A 27,951-nucleotide genomic window follows, 5' to 3' on the forward strand; every position below is an offset into this window, starting at 1 on the left:
TGCTGGGTGGTAGGAATTTTGTGGATTCCTGCAGATTCCGGAAAGTTCCATCACAAAAATGTGGGAACATTTTTGATTTCCAGCCAAGTTGGAGGTTTGCAGTGCACTGTGGGAAAGAAAAAGGTGCGGGTGCATGAGAAGCACACCATCCTGGACTCACCCAGATGTTTAGTTTTCAGATGTGTCTAGGTCTTGTGGATTTTTCCACATGGCAACGTCCCAAAGTCCAAAAAGTGGAGCCCTTACCATTCCAAGTGGGATGATCTTGACAGTAGACAAGCTCTCATGGCCCAAATGTGAAACCAAAACCCCAAATAATCAAATGTCCTCTTGCTTGCTGTGGGATAATATGTTTTAGTGTGCGGGGGACAGCTGAAAGACTGTTACCCCTTCAGTTGGGGTGGGGGCATAACCATGCCCATACTTGTTGGCAGCCACCAGCCCACTATTTTTTTTAATTCCCTGGCATCTAGTAGGCTATCTGCCCACCTGGGGAGTGGATCTGGGGTAATTGCCCCATCTGCCCATTGGTGGGCAGAACAACTATGGCCCCATTTATTAAGGGTGGGGATATGGCCAGCCCCCCACCCTTAAAAAAAAAAAAATAATCTTCCCTGGTCTCTGGTGGGCTTTCTGCCCCCCCTTGGGGGCAGATGGGCCTTCCAAAAATAGGGGGGCAGATATGGCCAACAGTTATGTGCCCCCATGGGGAGAGACCCTTGCCCAAGGGACTCCGCCCCTGAACAAAACACATGCACACCAATTTCTGGTGCCTAAGTGGTTTCTGCAGATCTGCCTAATAGAAATAGTCTAATCTGCCCCCAAGGGTGGCAGAAATGGCCTAAAATAAATTTGCCCCTCTCCCCCCCAAGAGGAGCGACTCTTGCCTAAGGGGTCGCTCCCCTTGGGTGAAATTGACACAAACAAAAATACCCCTGGTGCCTAGGAGTTTCTGCTCCCCCTCGGTGGCAGATCGGCCTGATAAAAATAGGCCGATCTGCCCGCAAGAGGGGCAGAAATGGCCTAAAAAGATCCTCCCCCCAGGGGAACGACCCCTGCCTAAGAGGTTACTGCTCTTCCGTGAAATTGACGCAATAAAATAAAAATCCCTGGCATCTAGTGGTTTCTGCCCCCCTTGGGGGCAGATTGGCCTGATAAAAATAGGCCGCTCTGGCCTAAAAAGAGTTTTCCTCCCAGGGGAGCGACCCTTGCCTAAGGGGTCGCTCCTCATGTCTAAAAAAATAAAACAAAAAAATAAATAAAATTATCCCTAGTGCCTACAGGTTTCTGCCCCCTGGGGGCAGGTCAGCCTAATTACAATAGGCCGGTGTGCCCCAAGAGGGGCAGAAATGGCCTAAAATAAATTTGCCCCCCCCAGGGGAGCAACCCTTGCCTAAGGGGTCACTCCCTGTGCGTGAAATTGAAAAAAAAAAATCCCTAGTGTCTAGTGGTTTCTTCCCCTCTTGGGGGCTGATTGGCCTAATAAAAATAGGCCGATCTGCCCCCAAGGGGGGCAGAAATAGCCTAAAAATTATTTGCCTAAGGGGTCGCTCCCCTTATAAAGATAAACAAAAAAAAATCCCTGGCATCTAATGGTTTCTGCCCTGCCTGGGGGCAGATCGGCCTAATTACAGTAGGTCGATCTGCCCCGGAGGGGGGCAGAAAAGGCCTTAACACAAATGCCCCGCTAAGGAGCAACCCTTGCCCAAGGGGCTGCTTCCCTTATTCATATATATATATATAATTTAAAAAATCCCTGGTGTCTAGTGGTTTCTGCCCCCCTTGGGGGCAGATTGGCCTAATAAAAATAGGGCGATCTGCCCATGGCCTAAAGACAATTTATCCCCATGGAAGCAACTCTTGCCTAAGGGGTTGCTCGAACATATAAAATATATATATATATATATATATATATATATATATGGAAAATGTCACTTACCCAGTGTACATCTGTTCGTGGCATTAGTCGCTGCAGATTCACATGCTGTGCACAGTTCGCCGTCTGGTGTTGGGCTCGGAGTGTTACAAGTTGTTTTTCTTCGAAGAAGTCTTTTCGAGTCACGAGACCGAGGGACTCCTCCCCTTTCGGTTCCATTGCGCATGGGCGTCGACTCCATCTTAGATTGTTTTCCCCGCAGAGGGTGAGGTAGGAGTTGTGTATGTTAGTCATAGTGCCCATGCAATGGAATGAATACGTATGTACATAATAAAGGTTAAAGTAATATATTTACAAATGTACAATTGTTTAAGATCTACTTCTAAACGGCTGCAGGCTCCCGGGGAGGCGGGTGGGTGCATGTGAATCTGCAGCGACTCATGCCACGAACAGATGTACACTGGGTAAGTGACATTTTCCGTTCGATGGCATGTGTAGCTGCAGATACACATGCTGTGCATAGACTAGTAAGCAGTTCTCTCCCCAAAAGCGGTGGTTCAGCCTGTAGGAGTTGAAGTAGTTTGAAATAATGTTCTTAGTACAGCTTGACCTACTGTGGCTTGTTGTGCAGTTAACACATCTACACAGTAGTGCTTGGTAAATGTATGAGGCGTAGACCATGTTGCTGCCTTACATATTTCGTTCATTGGAATATTTCCTAGAAAGGCCATGGTAGCCCCTTTCTTTCTGGTTGAGTGTGCCTTTGGTGTAATAGGCAGCTCTCTTTTTGCTTTAAGATAGCAGGCTTGAATACACTTAACTATCCATCTGGCAATGCCTTGTTTTGAAATTGGATTTCCTGTATGAGGTTTTTGAAAGGCAATAAATAGTTGTTTTGTCTTCCTAATTTGTTTTGTTCTGTCAATGTAGTACATTAGTGCTCTCTTGATGTCTAATGTATGTAGTGCTCTTTCAGCTACCGAATCTGGCTGTGGGAAGAACACTGGTAATTCTACTGTTTGATTTAAGTGGAACGGTGAGATAACCTTTGGTAAGAATTTTGGATTTGTTCTTAGAACTACCTTATTTTTGTGTATTTGAATAAATGGTTCTTGTATGGTAAATGCCTGAATCTCACTCACTCTTCTTAGAGATGTGATGGCAATGAGAAATGCAACTTTCCACGTTAAGTATTGCATTTCACAAGAATGCATGGGTTCGAAAGGTGGACCCATGAGCCTTGTTAAGACAATGTTGAGGTTCCATGAAGGAACAGGTGGTGTCCTTGGTGGTATAATTCTCTTTAGGCCTTCCATAAACGCTTTAATGACAGGTATTCTAAATAGGGAAGTTGAATGAGTAATCTTCAGGTAAGCAGATATTGCAGTGAGATGTATCTTTATGGAAGAGAAAGCTAGATTTGATTTTTGCAAATGTAGTAAATATCCTACTACATCTTTTGGAGATGCGTGCAATGGTTGAATTTGATTATTATGACAGTAACAAACAAATCTTTTCCATTTATTTGCATAGCAGTGTCTAGTGGAAGGTTTTCTAGCTTGTTTTATGACCTCCATACACTCTTGTGTGAGGTCTAAGTGTCCAAATTCTAGGATTTCAGGAGCCAAATTGCTAGATTCAGCGATGCTGGGTTTGGATGCCTGATCTGTTGTTTGTGTTGTGTTAACAGATCTGGTCTGTTGGGTAGCTTGACATGAGGTACTACTGACAGGTCTAGTAGTGTTGTATACCAAGGTTGTCTTGCCCATGTTGGTGCTATTAGTATGAGTTTGAGTTTGTTTTGACTCAATCTGTTTACTAGATATGGAAGGAGAGGGAGAGGGGGAAAAGCGTACGCAAATATCCCTGACCAATTCATCCATAGAGCATTGCCTTGGGATTGATGGTGTGGGAACCTGGATGCGAAGTTTTGGCATTTTGCGTTTTCTTTTGTTGCAAATAGATCTATTTGAGGTGTTCCCCAAATTTGAAAGTAAGTGTTCAGTATTTGGGGGTGAATTTCCCATTCGTGGACTTGTTGGTGATCCCGAGAGAGATTGTCTGCTAGCTGGTTCTGGATCCCTGGAATAAATTGTGCTATTAGGCGAATGTGGTTGTGAATTGCCCAATGCCATATTTTTTGTGTTAGGAGACACAACTGTGTCGGATGTGTCCCCCCCTGTTTGTTTAAATAATACATTGTTGTCATGTTGTCTGTTTTGACAAGAATGTATTTGTGGGTTATCATGGGTTGAAATGCTTTCAACGCTAGAAATACTGCTAACAGTTCTAAGTGATTTATGTGAAACTTCCTTTGATGTATGTCCCATTGTCCTTGGATGCTGTGTTGATTGAGGTGTGCTCCCCACCCTGTCATGGAAGCATCCGTTGTTATGACGTATTGTGGCACTGGGTCTTGGAAAGGCCGCCCTTTGTTTAAATTTGTACTGTTCCACCATAGAAGCGAGATGTATGTTTGGCGGTCTATCAACACCAGATCTAGAAGTTGACCCTGTGCATGTGACCATTGTGATGCTAGGCATTGTTGTAAGGGCCGCATATGCAATCTTGCATTTGGGACAATGGCTATGCATGAAGACATCATGCCTAGGAGTTTTAATACCATTTTTGCTTGTATCTTTTGTGTTGGATACATGGCCTGTATCACCTTGTGAAATGTTTGTACCCTTTGTGGACTTGGAGTGGCTATCCCTTCTGTTGTGTTGATTGTCGCTCCTAAGTATTGCTGTGTTTGACACGGCAAAAGGTGTGACTTTGCATAGTTGATGGAGAAACCCAGCTTGTGAAGGGTCTGTATGACATACTGTGTGTGACGTGAACACCTTGTTAGCGTGTTGGTCTTGATTAACCAGTCGTCTAAGTAAGGGAACACGTGTATCTGCTGCCTTCTGATATGTGCAGCTACTACTGCCAGGCATTTTGTAAAGACTCTTGGCGCAGTTGTTATTCCGAATGGCAACACTTTAAATTGGTAATGTATTCCTTTGAAAACGAACCTTAGGTATTTCCTGTGGGAAGGATGTATTGGTATGTGGAAATACGCATCCTTTAGGTCTAATGTTGTCATGTAGTCTTGCTGTTTGAGCAGTGGGATTACGTCTTGTAATGTGACCATGTGAAAGTGGTCTGATTTGATGTAGGTATTTAGTGTTCTGAGATCTAGTATTGGTCTCAGAGTTTTGTCCTTCTTTGGTATTAGAAAATACAGTGAGTAAACTCCTGTGTTTTTCTGTAGGCTTGGTACTAATTCTATTGCGTCCTTTTGTAATAATGCTTGAACTTCTAGTCCAAGAAGATTTATATGCTGTTTTGACATATTGGGGGTCATTCTGACCCTGTCAACGACCACGAGAGCACCGCCAACAGGCTGGCGGTGCTCTCAAGGGCATTCTGACCGCGGCGGTTTGGCCGCGGTCAGAAAGGGAAAACCGGCGGTCTCCTGCCGGTTTTCCGCTGCCCTCAGGAATCCTCCATGGCGGCGCAGCTTGGCGGTTCGCCCGCCAGGAACAGGATGGCGGTATGGGGTGTCGTGGGGCCCCCGTAAGAGGGCCCCACAAAGAATTTCAGTGTCTGCTTAGCAGACACTGAAATTCGCGACGGGTGCAACTGCACCCGTCGCACCTTCCCACTCCGCCGGCTCCATTCGGAGCCGGCTTCCTCGTGGGAAGGGGTTTCCCGCTGGGCTGGCGGGCGGCCTTCTGGCGGTCGCCCGCCAGCCCAGCGGGAAAGCCAGAATGGCCTCTGCGGTCTTTCGACCGCGGAGCGGCCATATGGCGGTTCCCGCCAGGCGGGCGGCTCCCGCCGCCCGCCGGCCTCGGAATGAGGCCCATTGTGTGTTTTCGGTGGGACGTTTGGAGGGAATTTGTGAAATTCTATGCAATAGCCATGTTGGATAATTGCTAAGACCCAAGTGTCTGTTGTTATTTCTTCCCAAGATTCGTAGAATTGGCTTAGTCTTCCCCCCACTGGTGTTGTGTGATGGGGTTGTGTGGCTTGTGAGTCACTGTTTATTTTGAGGGGTTTTGGGACCTTGAAATTTTCCCCGACTTCTTGGGAATTGGCCTCCTCTATATTGTCCCCGAAAACCTCCCCTTTGATATTGACCCTGGTAGGTAGGTGGTCTTGTCTGTGAAGTGTTGGTTTCTGTGGGTTGACCCCGAAACCCTCCCCTAAAAGGTGTCTTCCGAAATGTGCCTCTGCTCTGCGGGGAGTAGAGTGCGCCCATGGCTTTGGCTGTATCAGTGTCCTTTTTTAGTTTTTCAATGGCAGTGTCTACCTCCGGCCCAAACAATTGCTGTTCATTAAACGGCATATTGAGCACAGCCTGTTGGATTTCGGGTTTGAACCCAGAAGTGCGCAGCCAAGCGTGCCTCCGTATTGTGACTGCAGTGTTTATTGTCCTTGCAGCTGTATCGGCTGCATCCATGGAAGACCGTATCTGATTGTTCATGATACTTTGTCCCTCTTCCACCACTTGTTGCGCTCTTTTTTGGAACTCCTTGGGAAGGTGTTCGATGAGATGTTGCATTTCATCCCAATGAGCCCTGTCGTATCTTGCCAAGAGTGCTTGCGAGTTGGCGATACGCCACTGATTTGCTGCTTGTGCTGCAACTCTTTTTCCCGCTGCATCAAATTTGCGGCTCTCCTTGTCTGGAGGTGGTGCGTCGCCTGATGTATGAGAGTTGGCTCTTTTACGAGCTGCCCCCACAACTACTGAGTCCGGTGTTAGTTGTGTTGTAATAAATAGTGGGTCTGTGGGAGGTGCTTTATATTTTTTCTCCACCCTTGGAGTTATGGCTCTGCCTTTAACTGGCTCCTGAAATATTTGTTTTGAGTGCCTTAGCATTCCTGGGAGCATGGGAAGGCTTTGATACTGGCTATGGGTGGAGGACAGGGTGTTAAAGAGAAAGTCATCCTCAATAGGTTCCGAATGTAGTGAGACATTGTGGAATTCGGCTGCCCTTGCGACCACCTGTGCATATGATGTACTGTCCTCAGGTGGTGACGGTTTAGTTGGATATGAGTCTGGACTATTGTCAGACACTGGGGCGTTGTAGAGGTCCCATGCATCGGGATCATCCTGGCTCATTGTGGTATGAGCTGGTGAGTGCGTTAGTGGTGGAGTTTGCGCCGGTGATGCATGTGCTGATTGTGGTGGAGAAGGTGGAGGTGTTACTTTCTTTACCACCTTTGCTTGTGGTTGCTTGTCCCCTTGTTGGAAAACAGGTTTCCTTTTCATCTTGATTGGGGGAAGAGTGGTTATCTTCCCTGTGTCTTCCTGGATGTGAAGCCTCCTTTGAGTGTAGTCAGTTTCTACAGTTTGAAGCTCTTGACCAAATCTATGCAATTGGGTGTTTAGTCCTTGTTCCTCTGTATAGGAACTAATTTTCGGTTCCGAGGCTTTTTTCGGTACCGAAACCGTTTCGGTAGGCTTTTTAGGCTCCGAAGAAGATTTCTTTGATTTCGGCGTGGTATCTCGGTGCCGAACATCTTCGGTGCCGCTGTCTCTGCGCCGAATTGTCTCGGAGCCGGTGTCTCGGCTCCGAGGTTGCTGTGTGGCGGTATCACGACCGGAGTCGGATGACTTCGACACCAGCATGCCCTTTTTCGGTGCCTTGGCTCGGTCACCTAGTTTTTGGGTTAAGCCATGGCCTGTTGGCAGTGGCGTCCCCTGGGCTTTTGTGGACTTTTCGTGAGTGCTAATTTTCGACGTCTTACTCACGGTTGTTATGTCTTCGGCGTCGGATTCCCCCGAATCCGACTCGTGGATGGAGAACGCTTCCTCTTCGTCCTCGAACCGATGTTGTCCTGTCGGCGTGGACGCCATTTGCAATCTTCTGGCTCTTCGGTCTCTGAGCGTCTTCCTCGACCGAAACGCTCGACAGGCTTCACACGTATCCTCCTTGTGCTCCGGGGACAGGCACAAGTTACAGACCAGATGCTGATCCGTATACGGATATTTGTTATGGCATTTAGGACAGAAGCGGAACGGGGTCCGTTCCATCAGTCTTGAAGTCGCACGCGGTCGGGCCGACCAGGCCCCGACGGGGGATCGAAATTATCCCGAAGGGCCACCAGAGCTCTTCAAGATTCGGTGTCGATTTGTTCTAACTAACCCGATACCGAACAAAACAATACCGACGATTTTTTCCGAGATTCTAACTAACTTTCCGACCCGAAACACGGAGCGAAAAGGAACACGTCCGAACCCGATGGTGGAAAAAAAACAATCTAAGATGGAGTTGACGCCCAAGCGCAATGGAACCGAAAGGGGAGGAGTCCCTCGGTCTCGTGACTCGAAAAGACTTCTTTGATGAAAAACAACTTGTAACACTCCGAGCCCAACACCAGACGGCGGACTGTGCACAGCATGTGTATCTGCAGCTACACATGCCATCGAACATATATATATATCCCTGGTGTCTAGGAGTTTCTGCCCCACTGAGGGCAGATCGGCCTAATTATAATAGGCCGATCTGCCTCCCCTTGCCCAAGGGGCCTCTCCCCTCATTCCATAACCTAGACAAAGAAATATCCCTGGTGTCTAGTACGAATGCTGAGAGACATGAAAGGAGAGGAAAGGCCTTTGCTCTCCTTTTACGCCTCTCTCACCCCTCCACGTGATCAGAGGAGAAATGTTTTTGCATTTCTCCTCCAATCTGCACTGGAAGCGCGGAGGGGGAAGCCTCTAATGATGTCATCAGATGCCACAGAGTGATCCTGGGGGGGGGGGGGGGGGGGTGAGTGCTGGGTGGAAGGGAAAGCGATTCGGGGAAGTGATTCCCCTTCCATCCCTGCCCAGGGGAGGGGGTGCTTGGCCCGAGGGCCCATAGCAGGACCAACTGGTCTTGTCTTGTCCTCGGCACCGGGCAGCCGTGGCCGAGGGTGAAACCAGCTCGTCCTGGGCACCCAAGGGGTTAAATTCCTTTAACTCTATGTATTATTTCTATAAAAAACAAACAAACTACACAAACATTTGAAATGTAAAAGTTATAGCTATACTCTAAATTTATGATTTACACACCACTTACAAATTATTATAACCTGTGCACCTCCATACACACTGTATTGAACTCAGTAGCCACACTCCAGGCTAGATGATGCAAAGAAGTGTGGTGATTGGTCAAGGGGTGTAAAAAGAAAAAGGGGTGTTCCAAAGAGCAGTTTTCCTCAAATACATTTTGCGTAGACGTTTTACTCAGGAATGGCGGCCAAACGGCCAGACAGATTTCTATTAATTTGGCAGGATAATACACTATATTATGCAGATGATCCTTTTTAGTAGTACAGGTAAGCAGGGTAAGTATTTTTGAAGTTAAAAGGCAATTTAACTTAGAGACATCTCAGGCTACAGTAGTTACAGACATTTTTGCGAAAGTACTGCAGTAAATGTCAATGACAAGGCATGATATGATTGGCTAATGACTGTTTTTACAAAAGTTTAAGGTATCCATCTTGTTTTAAGTACACTTTGGCCGTGTTGTGGTTAAAGGCCTTAGATACACGTTAAGTACTAGGTTATATATTCTTTCTACTAATACCACTCTCCGAAAGTGGTAATAGGTAGGGAAAACTATTTAAAGTTTTCTAAACATTAAAAAAAATATACGGTGTACCGCAGTACTTTCTAGGTAGTACTTTGGTACTTGACATTTTTTTAAAAGTTAAAACATTAACAAGCATTGGCAAAGCCAATAGGTTTCGCTTTTGTTTTTTTTATTACTTTCTATCTTAGTAACTAGATTATAACTATTAGAAAAAGGTTATAATAATGTTTGTTTTAAGTTTGAAAAACCATTAACAGTTGTTCATTTTGTGATATATGTTGAATTAATATCCCAGGGTTCCAAACTCGCAATTTGTACCTGTTAGAAAACGGGGCTCTAGTCGGCAGAGGTATAAACCCTTGTCCAAATATGGACCACAATCCTAGTCAGGGTAAGTCACTACACAACCTAAATTATCCTGTGCTCACCCTCTGGTAGCTTGGCACAGAGCATGCAGGCTTAACTTAGAAGGCAATGTGTAAAGTACTTGTGCAATAACTCATACAGTACAATGAAAACACCACCAAATTTACTCTACACCAGTTTAGGGAAATATACAATATTTATCTGAATAAAATAAGACAAAAAGGACAAAAATCCAATATGCACTTTTGAAAGGTTTAAATGAGTTTCAATCCTTGAGAATCAGTGGTTGTATCCTTGTAACACACAGTACCTGGGATGCGTCAAAAATAATGACGCATGGGGTCGCAGAGGAGATGTGTTGAAAAATAAGGTGCTTCGTCAGATTTTCCGTCACAGCACAGAGGATGCGTTGTTTCTTTCAAAACTGCAAGGTGATGTGTTGATTTCCAGGAGCGCAGCCTTGGTTTCTGTTGGGTAGAACGTTTGGTAGTTCTAGTTCCCTGCGTGGAACCTGGGGAGGGAGAGAGCGGCAGTTAGTGCAGGGAGGATGGCATGGAAAGTGAATAAAACCCTTACCTCCATAACTTCATGCCTTCCCTTTAGTAGTGACAAGTATGAGGAGCCGATTATCCTGGAAGGACAATTTTGGAGTGCTGTGACCGCATAAAGGTGAAGGTGTACGGTGAAGTGCACTTAACGCTCAGCTGACGGAGCGAGAGCTGGAGCGGATCAAGCACACAGCAAGCGTGAGGCAAAGAGGACTGTCAATGGGCCATTGCGCAGCAGCGTGGACTTCTCGGTAAATTTGAGGAGGTAGCAGGAGTGTGGGTACACTTGCACTAGAGAGCAGCAGTTTGCACATGTCTGGTGGCCATTTTGGCAGATTGGGAAGCTGTTGGAACTGTGCCCAAATGAACACAGAAACAAGGCTAAAGCATGTGCATGTGCAGTGGCCATTTTGAAAGGTTGGGAAGCCTACATTTGCAGCAAAACTGATGTCATAAAGGTCAACAAGTGGAATTCTGGTGATTGTAAACACAAAAAAATATAAAATATGTATATCAAATGTAAAACAAAAAAAAGTTACTTTTTTTGAGTTGGAGTATTTACAAGAATTATTAAAGATATTTATTTTGGAAGCACAAATGGATAAAATACTTGCGCCTGCACCATTCATACAGGTGGCAGGTACACCAGTTGTACATGGGAGATCTGGAAGGAGACGTTTGAGGCGTATTTAGCGGCTATTGACGGAGACACATTAACACCTAAAAAAAAGAACGCCTTATTAGTATACAATGTGGGTGAGGAAGGTAGGAACATTTTGAAAACAGTGCCTCCAGAAACTTTCAGTGTTTGGTGGTGGGAGATGATGAAAAAGCAACTACTTTCACCATTGATGAGTACGCAACATTAATAAATACTCTAAACAAGAGGTTCAACCAAAGGAAAAATATAGTTCTGGAACAACTTAGATTCCTGCAACGTGTGCAAATTCAAGGAGAGTCAATTGATGACTTTGTGGCTGCATTAAGAACTCTTGCAACATGTTGAAATTACAGGATCCGGGATCAACTTACTGAGAGAACGAACAACAGGAAAATACAAAAAAAACTTTTGGCTACAGACGATCCAGATTTGGAAACTGCTTTACGAATAGCTAGAAGCATTGAACACTCTCAATATTGTATGAAAGAGATAAATGAAGGAGCCAAGGCTGTGGAAGTGAAGCACTTGAAAGTTAAACCCAAGTCTAGTCAAACCTCGGGGGGCAAGACAAAGCCACATCGGGAGCTTGAAGTTTTACCGTCCAGGGTAACAGCGGAGAAGGGACCGATGTTATGCTTCCATTGTGGCAGCAAGTTGCACATGGGTAACTCCAAGTATTGTGCAGCAGTCAACCAATATTGCTTTAAGTGTGGAAAGTGGGGACACTTTGCACGTGTTTGTAAAGCAAGCATCGGCACTAAAGGTGGAACTCATCAGGCGGTCAGAATGTTGGAAAACAGATATTGTGATTCTGAGGAGGAAAATAACAAAGTGTTTATGCTTTCACTGATTAAACCAGAATGGGATGGAACCATGGAGATATCGTCCATGGTGGTGGCACAGAAAAGGAAAGCACCATCGTGCATCATTACAGTCAATAACAAATATGTGAAATTTCTGGCTGATTCTGGTTCACCTTTCACATTGATGAATGTAACGGATTATGGCATGATTGACAATACTTAATTACATGATTCTCGCATAAAAATATTTGTGTATGGTGGAAAGATAGTGGAGGTGATAGGAAAGTTTGAGGTGAACTTACAGGTTGATGGGAAGTGTGCTGTAGGTCCTGTGTATGTGGTAAAGGATGGAACCAATCTGTTGGCTTGGGATGAACAGGGGGAGTTGGGAATCATTATAGACCCAAATCATCCAGGTATGGTTATTCACGAGAGTGAGGTGATATGCCAGGTGAATCGGAATGTGTGTAAAGATTGGATCAGGGAATATCCAGAGGTATTCATGGAGGAACTAGGGAAACTTAAAGGGTTCCAACATCATATTGTGTTGAAAAAGGGCACCAACGCAGTAGCACATAAGGTACGTAGAGTACGATTAGGGTTACGCTCAGACCTAAAAAAGGATTTGGATAAACTATGTTCCCTGGGAATCATTGAAGCCACTGAAAGGTCGGAATGGTTAGCTCCTGTGGTTCTGGCGCAAAAGGCTGATAAATCCCCAAGATTATGTGTTGACTTGAGAGATCTCAATGCGAATATCTGGACTAATCAACAACCTATACTACATATAAATGAAATGTTGTTGATGTTGGGTGGAGCAACATTTTTCACTTCACTCGATATTTCATCAGCTTACCATCAAATTGAATTGAGAGGGATTCAAGACATTACATATCATTTGTGACTCCAGAGGGAGCATTTAGATATGTCCACATGCCATTTGGATTGGCATCTGTAGTTTTTCAGCTTTTAGTGAAAAGATTGTTTGAGAGGCTACAGGGGGTTGTGTATTTTCAGGATGATATTTTAATTTTCAAAGAAAATAGAGAGATACATGTTGCAAGGGTGATGGAAGTATTGGAGATCGTTAAAACAAGTGGATTAACTTTGAGGAAGGACAAGTGCAAATTCCAACAAAGTGGGGTAGATTACCTTGGACATCCTGTGTCTGAGAAGAGTGTAGAACCCAAAATGAAAATCTTAGACGTTATAAAAAATGCACCTGAACCTCTTGACAAAGACCAATTATGGTTGTTCTGTGGTCTAGTAGAGTATTATGCAAAGTTTGTTCCTAACTTTTAAGATAAGATGGCATGCTTGCGGAATCTTATAAAGAAAAACACAAAGTATTCTTGGAACGAGGAGTGTGCAAGGTGATTTACAGAAATTAAGAGAGACGTTACAGATGCGCATCCCCTCAAGGCCTTTGACATCAATGATGTATTCATTGTTACCACTGATACAAGTAATACTGGGTTGGGTGCAGTACTCATGCAGCAACGTAACACTAAAAGTGAAAAGACTATTGCATTTGCATCAAGAACCTTGAGGGGGCTGAGTATATGTACTTCACTATAGAGAAGGAGGCGTTGGCATTGTGGTGGGGCGCGCAACATTTTAAGAACTTTCTATGGGAAAGGGAGTTCATTTTGAGAAAGGACCATAAACCTTTAGTGGATTTATTCACAACAAAAACTGGTGGTAGGGCTACCCCTCGCATTGCCAAGTGGCAGTATCTGTTGCAAGGATTTCAGTATAAGCTTGTGTATGTACCTGGTGTGAAGAACAGAGTGCCGACTGGCTTTAAAGACTACCTGTGGAAGCTAATGAGAATAGTTTGAACGTGATTGATGGTTTAGAGATGGTGTGTTTGGTGGATTCTGTTACAGAAGTATCCAAGGGGACCCTAATGGAAGTGGAATGGGTGAATGCAGTAGCTGGTGATGAGCACTTAAAATGTGCAATGAAGTTCATACCAGAAGGGTGGGCAGATTTAAAAAAATTAAATGAGGTTCTAATTCCATACAAGAAAGTTGAGGAGGAATTGTCTGTAGTTGGGAACTTACCTCAAAGAGGTGAGAAATTGGTGGTTCCGGAAACTTTGCAGAAGAGAGTGTTAGGCAATCCGGTATTCATGCAATGAAACGCAGAGTGAGGGAGGATTTTTGGTGGCCAGCAGTTGACAAAGCAATTAAACATTATGTTTGAGAATACAGTATGTGTGTGTTGAGGGACAAAAGTCAGGTAACGCATCCTTCACCTGTGTACCCTATTGAGGTGAAGAATATACCGAGGACCAAGGTTGCATTTGATGTATCTGGTCCATTTGGTGTTTTTGGTAGTTCAACTAAATATGCTTTGGTCATGGTGGATTACACGAGCAAGTGGCCTGAAGTAAAGTTTGTGGACAATGTGAGTTCGGATTCGATTAGCAAATTCTTCAAGGAAGTGTTTTCCAGGGAAGGTTTTCCAGAGGAAATGGTGACCGACAGTGGCACACAACTGGTGTCATTAGAAATGCAACATTTCTTGGTAGGTGCAGGTATAAAGCAAGTTTTAACATCTCTGTATCATCCCCGCAGCAAAGGCCTGGTAGAGAGGTTCAACAGGGTCATAAAGAAAAATCTGCAACTTGCTCTTATCAATAGAATAGATTGGAAGGATTCTATTGAAGAGTTATTGTGGGGGAAAAAAAAATCATTGTACTGGCATGGCCCCATTCACCCTGTTGAGAGGTAGAGTGGCTGGTTCCAAGCTAAGCTAAGAATGGATGGACAAGAAGAGCATTGATTTGATGAGAATGGGGAGTGTAGTGGAGGTTAGAGCTGCAGTATAGAAGAGGTATATGTCCAAGGACTGTACGCGCAAGAGTTTGAATGTGTAAGAAGGAAGTTTAGTCAGGATCAGGAAGCCGGGTTTTGTCCACAAAGAGCTATCTCGTTTTTCTACTCCTGTGAGACTGAAGGGGGTCAAGGATTACGTGGTGGTTTTGGCTAATGGCAAAATGTGGATTAAGTCCTTCCTTTCCATCTTCACTGATGATAAAGCCGAATATGTGAGTGGTAAAATGGTTGTGCAGACAACTGAGTGTTGGGGTAAAGGTAGGGAGGAAAGGAGAATGTCATGTAGGTCTACATCAAGTCCGGTAAAGTTCTGGGATTACAGTATGTACTAGCTATTATGACTCACCCATGTTAGTCGTAAATTCATATGTCTTGATGTCATTAATAAGGAAGGTTGTTGTATATTATTTTGTTTACTCTAACTTGTTGTCATTTTTGCTGAAAATGTTCTTTTGTTATCATTGTAAAGGAGGGGGATGTGTTGGATAGAACGTTGGGGGGGTTCTGGTTCCCTGCGTGGAACCTGGGGGGGAAAAGAGTGGCAGTTGGTGCCTGGAGGATTGCGCGGTGAATGAATAAAACCCTTACCTCCATAACGTTGTGTCTTCCCTTCAGTTCCTCACTGTGATGCAGGGATATTTTGACGCCCAGGGATGATGCATTGAAAATCATTGACACACTGGTAAGAAGGAGCAGGTGCTACATTGACCTGGTAGGCGATGTGCCGATTTTTCAGCCGGGAGGCAGTCGCTCTGCCGATTTCTACAGGTGTTGCCTTGTTTTACTAATGCTCAGGGATTTTCTTCTCTTTGGTGAAGTCTTTGTGGCCCTGAGACTTCAGAACAGGAGGAGAAGCTTAATCCGAAGGCCTTGTAGAGCACTTGTGGGGAAGGCAGAGTCCTTCCAGCAAAGTAAGGGGCCAGAAGGCAGCAGGGCAACAAGTGAGAGAGCAATCCTTTCAGCAAAGCAATCCAGATGAGTCCACTGGGCAGCCAGGCAGTCCCTCTAACAGAGTCCACTGTAGGTCCAGAAGTGTCTAATCTGGTAAGGTCAGGGACCCAGTATACACATATACCCAAACGTGTCTTTGAAGTGGAGGAAAGTTTAAAGAGTGGTTTTGAAGTGCACAAGTTTCCCTTTCAACGCAGCCCTGTGGGGGTTTATCAGTCCTTTGTGTGAGGGTAGGCCACTGACCTTTAAAGTGTAAGTGGGAGCCCCTCCACCCTTCCTGCCCAGGGAAACGCAGATGCAGCTGTGTGGCCTGTGTTTATGGCTGTCTGGGTGGAATGCACACGGGGAGCTGTGAACCAGCACAGACCAGACATGGATTAGAGACAGGCTGTAAGGCACAGATGGTAGTGAGGGAAGAGAAATGTCTACATTTTAAAGATGCCATTTCTAAAATAGTAATGTAAATTCCAACTTCACCAGTAAGTAGGATTTCTTGCTACCATTTCAACCATACCAAATATGACAAGTCTATTCCTCTCAGATCAGATATTACCACTTAGAAGCATAATAGGGAATCTCTAATGCTGGCCTATGAGAGGAGCAGGCTTCACAGCAGTGAAAAACTACTTTAGGGGGGGTTTCACTACCAGGACATGCAAAACACATAAGTACGTCCCACTTTTCACTTACATAGCACCCTGCCATATGGGTTACCTAAGGCCTACCTTAGGGGTGACTTATATGAAAGAAAAGGGGTATTTAAGGCTTGAAAGTAGTTTTAAAGGCCAAGTCGTAGTGGCAGTGAAACTGCATGCACAGGCCTATCAATGGCAGACCTGAGACATGGTTAAGGGGCTCCGTATGTGGGTGGCACAATCAGTGCTGCAGGCCCACTAGTAGCATTTAATTTACAGGCCCTGGGCACATCTAGTGCACTTTACTAGCGACTTTATCAAAATTAAATTTGCCAATTGGGTATGAGCTAATGTTACCATATGTTAGAGAGAGAGCACTTGCTCTTTGGCACTGGTTAGCATTGGTAAAGTGCCTAGAGTCCCAAAGCCAACAAAAACGAGGTCAGAAAAAGAGGAGGAAGGCAAAAGGTTTGGTCTGACCCTTCGGAGAGGGCCATTTTCCAACAGCACCTTATTTAACCCTATCTGTGCGTGTGTCGGTGCCCCAAACACTGGCCAACACCAGGGAGGGGTTTTAATTTTTTTTTAAATTTGAAACCCCTGGGGACACATGGAAGGGCATCTGTGTCTAATCTGAGACATCAGCGCGCCGTCACAGTTATTTTCTCCAATGGAGCAGGAAGAAGCAGGTAAGCCCGCTTTCTACTTCAGTGGGGAAAACAGGCCTCTCCCTTTTCAAAGGAGGCCTTCCTGAAAGGGTTTCCTGGCTGGGAATCGATGTTCTTGCTAGAGATCTGACTATTGTCTAGTGGCTGTTTTGATGTCATAAAAGTAGCTCAGAAGGTTTCTATGCCTGCTACAAAGAACAGATCTGTGTTTTATGTGAATAGCTGAGAGGATTAGTAAAGCCAGCCGTTACCTGCGCTTAAAAAAAAATTTAATGAATGTGCAAGGGTGGCTATGGAGAGATGAAGGGGACTTTAGCTGGGTGATAGTGAGGGAATGTGAGAAGGAGGTCATGGGAGTGGGAGCACCAAAAATTATTGTCGTACTGGGCGCCACCAGAGCTAAAGGCTGTGATGATGGGTATGTGGCGAAGTGAAGTAATAGTGTGTCTTTTTTGTTTTTTACAGTGTCTTCAGAGAACCTGCTGATTGTGGGAAGAAGCGAAGGTAAGGTGAGTGACATTCACTGTGGCGCACATCACACACACACAAACACCCCTCCCCAGCAAATTTGAGACCATATCTGCCTTCTATGTAGGCTAGAGTTTTAGAGGAGAGTTTAGCCAATAACAGAGATGGCATCTTGTTGGATGACTGCTGCTCAAGCCCTAACTTGGGTTATGGAGGACATCTCTGAGGCAGGATCACAGGACTGAGACAGCAGATACTGAGACAGCATCTGAGGGAGAGGACAATGGAGCAGAACCTGGGAGTGATTTTTCAGTTCGCGGAGTCCCATCCGACGACTCCTCTTCCAGTGATTCTGAGGGAGATGATGAGGAAAGTCGTGCTGTCCCTTCGCAAGCACAGTGTGTGCAGCGGGACAACAGTGGGTTAGCTCAACCTAGAGAGCAGGTGCGTGGAGCAGCATGCACAGACAAAGTGATCTCTTGGCATCCCCCCAATTTAGTTCAGACCCAAATTCCACCTTTTAATGGTGACGCTGGAAGTAAAGTAGATACAACCACCTTTTTGCCAATTGACTACCTACATCTCATTTTGGATGTTGACATCCTTCAGCAAACTGTGCACCAAATAAATTTGCATGCAGAACAATTTCCGAGGGAGCCTGGATACACTCTAGTGCACAACAATGGACTTACACTTCGCTGGCATTCTCCTTTCCTCCCTACTGTCACTCTCAAAATGGGCTTAGTGCAGAAACCCACCTTGCAGCCCTATTGGACGACTTGCACAGTTTGCGTAACCCCCATCTTCAAACAGGGCCGCAACAGGGAAGAGCCCAAATCATATTGTGGATACATCAAAATTTTCTATCACAAAACAACCTGGTTTTATAAGGCGGGCACCTAAATTTTTAGTCCTGGGCTCAGCAGCCATATCGGGAAACCTATCAAACCGAGAAATTTATGAAAAGTAGTCACCCGGGGGAGTCCAAGGAGTTGTGGCTTGTGTGGATTCCCCAAAGTTTTCTTACCCAGAATACCCTGCAAAGGTGAAACGTTGAATAAAAACACTATTTTTCCTTGCATTTCTGTCAAGCAAACTACAGAAATATGCAGGGATCCACAAAATTCCTAACACCCAGCGTTTCCCCACTTGTCCTGATAAAAACACTACCCCACTTGCATGCATGTGACTTGTGCCTGCGTCAGGAACTGATCACCCCAGGGTCAACAGTAGCCCTTATGGAAGGACTACCACTGACCATTGTGTGATCCATTCCTGTCATGGGCACTAAGCCCAAGCACACCAGAGGGGTACTGTTTTTATCGAGACAAGTTGGGGAACGCTAAGTGATAAGCAGTTTGTAGATCCCTGCATATTTCTGTAGCTTACCTCACAGAAATGCAAGGAAAATAGTGCTTTTATTCAACGCTTTACCTTTGCAGGGCATTTTGGGGAAAGAAACTTTGGAGAATCCTCACAAGCGATACCTTCCTGGACACCCCTTGATGTCTACTTTAAATGTTCAGGTTGGATAGGTTTCTTTAAATGGTTCCTGATCCCAGGATTAATTAGTACACCTTAGTTATCATTATCGCCACAATATGTTTTGGGACCTCCCCTGCCATGGGCACTTGGCCTACCCACACAAGTGAGGTAACATTTTTATCTGGGGACCTGGAGGAATGCTGGGTGGAAGGAAGTCTGTCTCAGATTCCAGAACTTTCCATCACTGAAATGTGCGGAACAAGTGTTTTTTAGCCAAATTTTGAGGTTTGCAAAGGATTCTGGGTGACAGAACCTAGTGATAGCCCGACAAGCCACCCCATCCTGGATTCTCCTAGTTATCTAGTGTTCAAAAATGTAAAGGTTTGCTAGGTTTCCCTAGGTGCTGACTGAGCTAGAGCCCAAAATCCACAGTTAGGGGCTCTGCAAAAAACATGTCAGTTTTCAGTGGAAAAATGTGATATGTCCACGTTGGGTTTCGGGTAGTTTCCTGTCGCAGGCACTAGGCGTACCACACAAGTGAGGTACCATTTTTATCGGGAGATTTTGGGGAACACAGAATAGCAGAACATGTGTGTTAGACTTTTCATCCTTGGCGTGGTCTCCCTTAACTTTTTGCCTCTGTTTCCCAGGTTGTTGATGTGTGCTGGACTCTGTTTTTGCTGTTTTTGTTACTCTGGGCACTTTACCACTGGTAACCAGTGCTAAAGTGCAAGTGCTCCTTTACAAAATTGTATGTAATTGGTTTATCCATGATTGGCATATTTGATTTATTAGTAAGTCCCTAGTACAGTGCACTAGAGGTGCCCAGGGCCTGTAAATCATAGTAGCTCTGTAATCATGTCTCAGAGCTGCAACTGCAGTGCCTGTGTGTGCAGTGTCTAACTGTAAATACGACTTGGTAAGTGTACCAACTTGCCAGGCCTAAACCTTCCCTTTTCTTACAATTAAGGCACCCCTAAGGTAGGCCCTAGGTAGCCTCAAGGGCATGGTGGAGTGTATGGTTAAGATAGGACATATAGTAATGTGTTTTATATGTCCTGACAGTGAAATATTGCTAAATTTGTTTTTCACTGTTGCAAGGCCTGTCCCTCTCATAGGTTAACATGAGGGCTACCTTTAAATCTGATTAAAGTGTAGATTCCCTTTGGGAGCAGATGGACATGTGAAGTTTGGGGTCTCTGAGCACACAATCAAAAATGCACCTTTGAGTAAAGTTGATTTTGAGATTTTGTGTTTGAAAATGCCACTTTTAGAAAGTGAGCATTTTCTTGATTATACCATTTCTGTGACTGCCTGTTTGTGGATTCCCTGTCTGGGTCAGTTTGACAGTTGGGCTGGTTGCACCTCACACTAGACAGTGACACAAAGGGAGCTGGGGTGTAGTCTACATTTCCTGATGAGCCATATGTACTAGGATGGAGGGGAGGAGTGGTCACTTACACTTGAAAGGGCTGTGCCTGTCCTCACACAATGCAGTCTCCAACCCCCTGGTGAGTGTATGGGGCCTGGGCAAGGCAGGATTTCACATTCAATAGAGACTTTGCTTTGAAGTAGGTCTACTTCAAAGGTGAAATTGGGTATAAGAAGGGCACCCAAAACCACAGACTTTAGAACACTTCTGGAAACCAAGAGGAACCTCTGCCTGGAGAAGAGATGAAGAGCTGAAGAAGAAGAGCTGCCTTGCCTGTGACTGCTTTGTGGAGCTATCCTGCAGTTGCTGCATCTGCCACAGTAAGAGGGCAAAGACTGGACTTTGTGTGCCTTCCATCTTGTGAAGATCTCCAAGTGCTTGATTTAGAGCTTGCCTCCTGTTGTTTGAAGTCTCAGAGACAGCAAAGACTTCTCTCTGCCACACCAGGAGTCTCTGGAGAGACTCCTACTCTGCCCTGTGGTGCCCATCTAGTTCCTGGGACCCTGAAAGGAGAAGCTGGCAGCCTAAGTGGAAGAAATCCATGCACAGAACGCCGTGCGGGGAAAAGATTGACGGAACTCTGATCTGCTGCGGAAGAAACGATGCGCCCGTCAGCTTCGCGCCTGAAAACCGACGCTCGCCCGCAGCGCGATCAAAGAATCGATGCACGGAGTTGGAGAAACGACGCGCAGCATCCCTGACGGCGAATGGGAGATTGCAACCCGCGCTGCGTGGTTTTCGGATCATCGTGCAGCTGGATTTTCAAAGCAAACACCGCTGGGTGTGTAAAAGCAACGCAAGGCCTGCCCAGACCCGAGAGTGCTGACCGGATCGACGCATCGCTCTCCTGTGGAGAAAAGAAACGATGCACGCCGACCCGACTAAAGGAGGAACGACGCAAGGTTTCGCTCGTGAGTGAAATCGAAGCATCGCAAGCCCTTTTTGACACACACTCGCCATGGGGGGTTATTTTTGATGCACCCACCGTACATTTTCACACTAACAGTGTTAAAGTGTGTTTAAAACTACATGAAGACTCTTTTTGCTTTTTAATTGATAACTTGACTTGTGTATTGTGGATTTTTGTCGTTTTGGTCTTGTTTTGTTTAGATAAGTATTTCCTATTTTTCTAAACCTGTGTTGAGTCATTTTGTAGTGTTTTCATTAAGTTATTGTGTGTGTTGGTACAAATGCTTTACACCTAGAAATCTGAAGTTAAGCCTACTGCCCGTGCCAAGCTACCAAGGGGGTAAGCAGGAGCTAGCTGAGGGCGATTGTCTTTTACCCTGACTAGAGTGAGGGTCCTTGCTTGGACAGGGGGTAACCTGACAGCCAACCAAAGACCTACTTTCTAACAATGTGTTATCACCAATTGTCATTCTCTGCATTTTTACCTTCCATATGTAAGATAGTGTGTAGGAAAGAAGTCATTTTGAGAAATGGCCTGTAATATACATTCTAGTATGGGGACCCCTGAATTCAGAGATGTGCAAATAACCACTGCTTCTAACCTCCATATATTGTGCCCATTTCAGAAATGTATAGGTATCCTTAATACCAATGTTTCACTCTTTAAATTTTACCAAATTAATTACCCGATACACAATGAAAACCCATTGCAAGGTGCATCTCATTTATTTGCTTTCAGTACCTTGGGTTCTTAGTGAACTTAGAAGCCCTTTATATCCCCACAACCAGAAGGGTCCAGCTGGCATAATGGTATATTGCTTTTGAAAATCTGCCATAGCTGGAAAAAGTTACAGATGAAAACGTGGAAAAAATAGCTATTTTTTTTTAACTCAATTACAATATTTTTTATTCCAACTTTCTATAGGAAAACCTTGAAGGATCTCCCAAAATGACCCCTCACTGAATTAAGAATGTTGTCTACTTTACAGAAATCTGTAGCTGCCTGGGATCCACTACTGGTTTCACACCCATTTCTGTCACTAACTGGAAGAAAGCTGAAAGCACAAAAAATAGTAAAAATGGGGTATGTACCAGTAAAATGCCAAACCTGTGAGGAAAAATATGGTTTACTGATTCAAGTCTGCCTATTCCTGAAAGCTGGGAAGATAGTGAATTTAGTACTGCAATCTCTTTGTTGATGCTATATAGCTGCTTTCATCTGCAGAACTTTTCTCCACTTTCCCCAAAAAACACAAATGTAGCTGTATCTTTCCTAATTTCTCGGTCCCCACAAGCGGAATCCACAAACCCTGGGTACCTTTAGAATCCCCATGACCCAAATTTGGCATGGATAGCTTACGTGGTTATGGAGGTTATGTAGCATTAGGCTCTAACTACCCCAAATAGCCCCAAAACAGGCTCAGCACTGGGGGTGGGAGGGAGGAGAGGGAAAGGCCCAGCAGGTAAGAGGTTAATATGACACTGTATTAGAGTACAGTAATGTGTAGTTAGTAAAGTGCCACTGCACCTGCTGCACCATTCAAATCATGCCCCTTTTAACTGCAACTGTGAAGCCTGTTTAGCAGTAAAATATAGCAATATTTGGTGTTTAGAGGAGCTATTACAGCTTTTGGTCCTGGTGCCAGTGCACCTGCTGCACCATACAAATCATTACCTTTATGCCTGAAAGATACCTGCACTTGCCACTCCCTGTTTAGTAGTAAATTACAGCAATATCTGGTGTTTGGAGGAGTTCTGACAACTTTTGTCCCTGGTGCCACTGTACCCCCCACTCCATTCAAATCATGACCCTAGTGCCTGCAAGATAACAGCACGTGTGACTGCCTGTTAATAAGTCACTGAGAGAATAACAATTATACACATTATACAAATTACTGTTCTTTAAAAATGAGTGATTTAAAAAATGAACGCACAAATAATTTCACTATTTACAATTGAAATGTAATTATTAAGTAATGAAAAACAAAACATAATGAGCCCACTCGCTGCTTGCTTTACATCTGTACTCGATACTCCACTGCAAGATGGCTGACATGTTTACACATATTTCAACGTGAATTAACTTGCAATTAGTTCATCCTTTCAAGTACAAATATTAACAAGTAACCAAACACAAAAAAAACGAAGGTGTACATCGGGCATTCTCCAGCGACGGCAAATGCAGACAGAAAGCAGAACAGAAGAGCAGGAAGTGACCTACTATCCAATAGCAGCAAGTAAATTTGAGCAATGTTTGAAAGAACAAATGGGAAGCTCAGGTAAGGGGCAAAGTAGGGGCGGGTTCTAACTCTCTTTAAAGATTTTATTTAGAAACATGAGACTTCACAAGTAGTGCAAGCAAAATCAAATAATACACTGTACTACACTATGTTTGACAAATATAGTATACTACAGCGTAAGTTCAACATATTTAATTCTTTACAGAAATTTTTATGGAGTACTGTGGTAATACCTACAAGTTACCACACTACTTAAAAAACAACAAATTGCTTATAAAATTAGGGGGCAGTTAGAGAGCCCCACAGCACGACGGCTGCACTTTAGTGCAGCTCTGCTGGCCGTGAGCCACAATCTAGCATTTATCCTACCATCCGACTCAAAACTTTTCAACAAACAATACGCCAGGCACGAAAAGGACTCACGTACAATGATGACAGCAAATTTAACCCTGCGGCTGTGTGAAAACTTGAACTCTGCCTGTGACTGCTGACCCATGCGAAAGGCCACCGCGCTGAAAAATGTGCTTGTGTTTGGCACTACGTTGGCTCCTGACCGCTGTAAGCCCATAACCCCGTAACTGAACAGGTGAACGCCACTGTAGTGACCTGGGACACTCCTTGCACCATGAACACTGCTGATAGGGATTGGGCAATTCATGCATCGATGGCACCCTGATATCGCTGCTAATCGTAAGAAGTGACGATCAGAGACAGCCTGCTGCCCAATGTTGCATCTGGGCCATCCTTACCTAGAGAGAACTATTGCTAACACAGTGGGTGAGCGCCCGCAGCCGGCCTCTGATTGGGAGGTGCTGGCAGTTGTAGTTGAGACCTCCTGCATTGATAGGAGTGAAGTGCATTGGCCCAATTGGCTGAGGATTGGAGGTAGGCCCCACCACCCCTTACAGCTGGCTCCAACTGAGAATACTGCCAGCGAACACATTCTGGGCACCAAAGATTTGCAGGGGCGCTGTTGGATGGCAAGGCCTGTGTCAGCTGCAGCATATCTGACCCCTGTAGCTGGGCTGATGGGGCCTCAACATCATGAGGGCTATGAGGAGTGAAGGTAACAGTGCTCAGTACCACATAGGCAGTTGTTTTACCTATATTCAGCGAGGGGAGTGGGGTGCCTCATACTCACAAATATCACTGAGCGTCTTTTACACAGGACACTCTATCTTTAAGCCGCTTGTTTATTTATTTTTAAATCTGTTTATTCAACGTTATTTCAAAACAAGGTACAAAAATAGCAGTACATAGCATATTACATAGTGAGAGAATATCCAGCTTCCCTCCGCGTGTTTTTCTTAATGTATGTGCATTACACTGTATATCACAGCCGTATTTTAGTGTACTGACATTCAATAAACTTTATATAACTATTAACATTTGACATGATGGTTATTATTTTTACTTATATATGTTGGCGTCAGATATAATAGTGGAAGCATTTGACTATACAGGCACTAAGGTCTTCGTATCTATGTATGCGTGTTGGTGTGGAAAAGTAACAATATCAAGGAGTGGCTGATGGTTAGATAACTTATGGACTTGGCGTGACAGTGCGGTTGAGTGGCTCTGCTTTTAACTAACTCTGCTGCTACGGGTAACTTTAATAACAGCGTGACCCGAGAATGTTAAAGGGCTATCTCATGGTGGATACTAATCGTCTCTGGATTCAATTCTAACTACGAAAAGGTCCCAACTTTCAGTCCCACCCTGTATCTGACCCTTATGTTGTAAGTGTCTTAATGTTTTAGACTCTGCCATTGCATAATCGTGTAGGTCTCACAACCAGAGGGAGTGGGAAGGGGCGCTTGGGGCCTTCCAGTGTGTAGCTATCAGGCATTTGTATGATGCAAAAGCCAAGTCCACAAACTTGTGAGTGTGTTTGTCACCTTTTGTGCAGTGGCGTATATTAAGCAAGCAGGATTCTGGAGTAGGGGTCAACAACTGGTCTATCACTTCTGCAGTTGTATCAACCACACGGATCCAACCAGTGTTAATCACGTGGCATTCCCAGACCATATGGTAGAAAGTTGCTGCAGGGGTAGCGCATCTTGGGCATGTTGGGTTAGCGCCTGAGTATATTTTAAGAATACGGGCAGGGGAGAGATAAGCTTGATGCACGTAATTAAATTGCGTGTACCTTAGTCTGGAGTTGCGAGACACGGTCTTGACCGAGTTAAGGGCTGTTTCCCAGGATTTTTGTGTCGTTGGTGTGGGGAGGACAGTGTCCCAGCGGAGTTTGACCGGGGTTAGGGCCTTGCAGCTACTCGCTAAGAGTATTTTGTATAGTTTGGCAACCACGCCTTTTGCGTCGCCCATAGAAAGTATTGCAGTGAGTAGAAGGGATTAGTTCGGTTCGTGTCCACAACCCCATAAATTGCGTAGGAGATTAGTAATGGCATTGAATGTCAGAAAGGCTCCCGAACGCATCACCCCCGCAGACACCAGATCTACGAACTTGATTGCACTAGAGCCAGAGTAGAAGTCTCCTGTGTTTAGGGTGTTAACCGCCCGTACATCATGATGGGAGGATAGAGCATATATCCCCGGTAACTGTGGCACTGGGAATAGGGGGGAGTAGGGGAGGGACTGCAATTTACCCTGCACGTATCTCTTCCAGCAGTGTCTAGCCGAATCCAGTAAGGGTGAATTGTTTGGCGGATAGGGGGGACCCACTAGTAAACATGACAATATCGTTGTTGGGGTTGTGTAAGCCGATATTGCTATTGACTCTGCGCTGGACGGCTCGTTGAGCCATTTAGTAACCCATTGAAGTTGGGCTGCTGCATAGTATAGCTCGAGATTCGGCATGCCCAGGCCTCCTTCTATTTGTGGATATTGTGTGGTAGTTAGGGCTACTCTGCGTCTATCTCTGCCCCAGAGCAGGTCAGTCAGTAGGGAATGCACTTTGTGGAAGAATGAGCACGGCAGAATCACCGGGAGTGCGGTAAAATAGTATAAGAATCTTGGTAGTATTAGCATCTTAACTATGGCTGTCCGGCCCATTGGGGATAAAGGCAAGGAACTCCAGAATGTCAAGGAGCCACGGGTGGAGCGGAGCAGTCTGTCTAAGTTACCCTCCCTTAAGTCTGACATAGAGTGATACACCTGAACACCCAAGTATTTGAAGGTCTGGTGTGTCCATGGTAGTTGATGTATGGGGAGAGACGCTCTCTGTTCAATGGACAGACAGGTAAGAGGGAAGATACAAGACTTAGACCAATTCACATGCTAGCCGGAGACAAGAGCAGACATGTTCAGTATACGCATTACCTCGGTTAGGGAGGCAGAGTTGTTGCGCAGATATATCAGGGCATCATCTGCGTATAGGGATATTATGTGGTATGTGTCGAATTCTCGTATGCCCCATCTGTGTACGCAGTCTCGAAGCTTAACTGGGAGTGGCTCCATAGCTATTCCAAACAATGATGGGGAGAGCGGGCAGCCTTGCTTGGTACCTCTGCCTATAGGAAAGGCCTCAGACTCTACCTGACCGGTCTTAACGCGGGCTGTTGGTTTGGAGTATAGCGTAGCAATCCAGTTGATGAAGCCATTCTGGAAGCCAAATGCCTTGAGGGTGCAGAATAAATATTCCCAACCAAGCGTGTCGAACGCCTTCTCTATATCTAGTGACACGGTCACACTACCTGGGTCTGTGGTATGATGCATGATGCGGATTAGGCGCCTAATGTTTAAAAAGGTGTTTCTACCTGGAATAAATCCTGACTGGTCAGGGTGTATTAAGTGCGGCATATGAGGGAGCAATCTATTTGCCAGGATTTTCCCTAGGAGTTAGCAGTCAGTGTTCAAGAGAGAGAGTGGTCTATCTGACTTGACATCTAGTGGATCACGACCAGGTTTTGGTAGGACCACCATTAATGCTTCCCTCATAGAGTCTGGTAACTGTTTCCTATTACGCGCTTCATTAAACACCTCTAGTAAAGGTTGCAGGAGGTGAGTGCTTTGTGAGTTATAGTATTCTGCTGGCAGACCATCTGTACCAGGGGTCTTGTCACGAGCCATCTGTGAAAGGGCCAATCGGAGCTCCTCAATAGTGATGGGGCCGTCTAGGATGTCAGCGTTGTTGATGATATTGGAGTTTTGGGGAATCTGGGCCAAAAATGTAGCCAGTTGTTGTTCTGCAGGGGGGGTAGTGGATTGGTATAATGAGTGATAATACATGGAGAAGGCCTTGTTTATGTCGACTTGAGTGTTAACCACTACTCCTGTTTGTAGTTTGATAGCCCCTATGGTGATTGCCGAACCAGCCACGCCAGCAATTTGCCCGATCTGTCTCCCTCAGCATGTTGTCTCATTTTATAGTGTCTGTAGTCGTGCCTACTAAGACTGTCATCCGTTTCCCTGTATTTTACTTTTAGTGAAGTTAGTGTTTCTGGTGGGGCATTGTTTGTTGTGACCTCAATCTCCGCCTTATGTATATTAGTTTCTATTTTTAACAACTCTGAGGAAAGTATTTTCTTGATGCCCA

General features: G+C 45.0%; 1 protein-coding gene across 3 annotated transcripts in view; it reads right to left on the reverse strand.

Moving 5' to 3' along the window:
- Positions 1 to 27,951, reverse strand: part of LOC138265818 (ubiquitin carboxyl-terminal hydrolase 12A-like) — a 735,388-nt gene that overhangs the window by 683,475 nt on the left and 23,962 nt on the right. For 2 of the 3 annotated variants that reach the window (XM_069213886.1, XM_069213884.1), the window contains exon 2: positions 10,121 to 10,321. The gene's annotated coding sequence lies outside the window, so the exon portion shown is untranslated. Of the gene's footprint in view, positions 1 to 10,120; positions 10,322 to 27,951 lie in introns of those variants that run through there. The other variant, XM_069213885.1, reaches the window with a different exon arrangement.

The sequence above is a fragment of the Pleurodeles waltl genome, chromosome 11, assembly GCF_031143425.1.
Source record: "Pleurodeles waltl isolate 20211129_DDA chromosome 11, aPleWal1.hap1.20221129, whole genome shotgun sequence".
In the NCBI taxonomy this organism is placed as follows: Eukaryota; Metazoa; Chordata; class Amphibia; order Caudata; family Salamandridae; genus Pleurodeles; species Pleurodeles waltl.